This window comes from Notothenia coriiceps, unplaced genomic scaffold (assembly GCF_000735185.1).
Source record: "Notothenia coriiceps isolate Sejong01 unplaced genomic scaffold, NC01 NC01_scaffold00026026, whole genome shotgun sequence".
NCBI lineage: Eukaryota > Metazoa > Chordata > Actinopteri > Perciformes > Nototheniidae > Notothenia > Notothenia coriiceps.
In genome coordinates, this window is record NW_011358727.1 from 29362 (window position 1) to 31917 (window position 2556).

The 2556-nt window shown below is 43.9% G+C and overlaps 1 long non-coding RNA gene across 1 annotated transcript; it reads left to right on the forward strand.

Annotated features, from left to right (window-relative positions):
• The first annotated feature begins 941 nt into the window (after positions 1-941).
• Positions 942-1548, forward strand: LOC104956434 (uncharacterized). The gene is made up of 3 exons (XR_799552.1): positions 942-1101; positions 1193-1264; positions 1333-1548. It is a non-coding gene; the product is annotated as an uncharacterized lncRNA (long non-coding RNA).
• The last annotated feature ends 1008 nt before the right edge of the window (positions 1549-2556 follow it).

The window sequence follows — 2556 nt, forward strand, 5'->3', positions numbered from 1 at the left end:
GGACGCGAGAGAGAGATCAGATCAGCTGCTGAGTCTGACGGAGACACGCAGCTCTGCATAATCACCTGATGCTCCACCCTCTGTTTAGAAAAGAGAGAGAGAGATCAGATCAGCTGCTGAGTCTGACGGAGACACGCAGCTCTGCATAATCACCTGAAGTCCCGCCCTCTGTTTAGCGAGCTGACCTGACAGCGCAAAATGCGTACATGAAGCGCTACGTCATGAACGCAAGAAATCATACCCTCGTGGGGGCGCGCTCATGTGATTTGCTTAGACTGGAGGAGACATCTGATTGGCTATAGATAGAAAAAATTACAAGTACTAATCGGCTGACCATCAGGGGAGTCTCAAAAAACCCACACACGAATGCACAGCGATCCATGCACAGAAAGCGGTTTGTGTTTGCAGGTTCAGGGGATTTAAACGGAAAACAAATATGTGAGGATCAAAAATACATATGTAAAACTTTTTTCTGTATTTGGATTTTATTTACATGTATATGAAATGGAAGACATTTGTGTGTGCATTGAAAAACACAAGTGTGAATCCTTTTGCGGATCATGAAATACAAGTGTGAATCCTTCTGAGTGCATGTGTGTATTATGAGACTGTTCTGAGCCCATATTACTGCATCAGTTGTGTGAGAGCTTGTAAACAAACTTTTTCATATAGTTTTGATGTTGTAATTTACTTATCCAATCAGGACTTTTTGGATTCTCAGTTGACTTTGAAAGTATGTGAGAAAAACAAAATGTTCTTCAAGAGTTCTACACAGGGTGAGCAGTTAATGTACAAATGGTCTTTTTGTGGTTGAAGTATTTCTTAAACAGACAGTATGTGTTCTGAACTAATTAGCTTTCAGTTGAAACCCAAAGATAGTGTACTGGTGTCTGAAAGTACTGAACTAGGGACAAACAAATTCTGTTCCTTTCAGGGGATTTATGAGGTGAACACTGTGAATTATGTTCAGGTCCTGTCTGGAGGAGTAGCCAGCAATGAGTACATCCGCAAGACTCTGAGCATCATCACTGAGACCACAGGACTACATCTGCTCTGCCCCCCTGCCAAATTCTGCACTGACAACGGAGTGATGATTGCATGGTGGGTGTACTGAGGTTCAGTAAAGCTTAAAAATGTATCCGATTGGATGATTTGCCCCACTATACAGTTCCTTTTTGTGTTTTTATACCAGGAATGGTGTTGAGCGCCTGAGAGAAGGGAAAGGGATACTACCTCCAACTGTGGATGTCTGCTATGAGCCAAAGTAAGTATTTACAATGTCAGTAGATAGCTCCTATTATACCATCAGCTCTAATGTGTGTTGTGTTGCAGGGCGCTGCTGGGTGTGGACATGAGCGCCGAGGTGAGGGCAGCGGCCATCAGGCTGCCGTCAGTCCGGATCAAGATCCAAAACTGAGGCTGCTGCTTTTCTTCGGTCACTCCTATAGCCCAGATCAGAGTATATACCCAGGAGTGCACATAACTTTTTTGCCCTGGTTCTCAATGGAGCACCTGGAGATGTTGCTTGGTACTCATCCTTAAACTGAAATAAACCGTAACTTTTGAGGGGTTCTTGACTTTATTTGCCGGACACACAGCACTGAACACACATGCAGAGGTGAACACAGAACACACATGCAGAGGTGAACACAAGACAACATTAGCACGACCAGTAATCCTACAAGCTGTCATCACTACCCTCCTGACTGTTCTCCCCACTTTTCTCCTCACTGTCTTCCTCTCTGTCAGACATGGTAGCTGATGATGTAGGCCAACTACTTTTCTCTGGTTGAGTCTGCGATTAGCTGCTTGCATCCACAAGTCAACAGCTGGTTTTGGGTCGAAAGTCTCTGTTGTCATCTTAGAGAAGTGGATGTAATCAAATAAGTCTATGTGAACATAACCAATAACCTACCATAGCCAATAACAAATGAACTTAACTTATTTTATTTGTGTTGTTCATTCATATCTTATTTTACCTTAACATTTCTTTATTTATGCATTTTTTTTTTTCATCTCTCCAGTTTTAACGGATATTTTTGGTTACTGTCCTATAGTATACATTGTAATGATTTCAAACCTGTAGTGTTTATCCCAATAGGTTAATTATAAAGGAGTGCCTTGGAAATATGTGTATACATAAATTGTGACCAAACCGTTTGAACTTAGACTAAAGTTAACTATCTAAACACTCAGAGTCCTTTACCTCACTGAGCTGTAGTTATCAGCCTCTCAGTCTGACTGGAGAGGACTCTCCCTCCACATTATTGTAGACACATCTTCTTCTTATATCCGTTAGCGCAGCTAGCACCAGATTCTAATAACAACAGCGCCGGTACCGGTGCACCCTCCCTCTCTCCCTCGCTCCCTCGCAGGCCCATTCCCAAACCGCCCCCTACACCCTACCCCTCCGTTTGCGCGTTCACGCGGAGGGTCCGCCATATTTAGGGCTGTTCCAAACCAACGAGCGTGGAGCGGTGTGGAGGGGGAGTGGGCTATCAAGCCCTCAAACAGCGAGTCTGCAGCGGTGCTGACTTGAGACCGGTCTCTACCTGA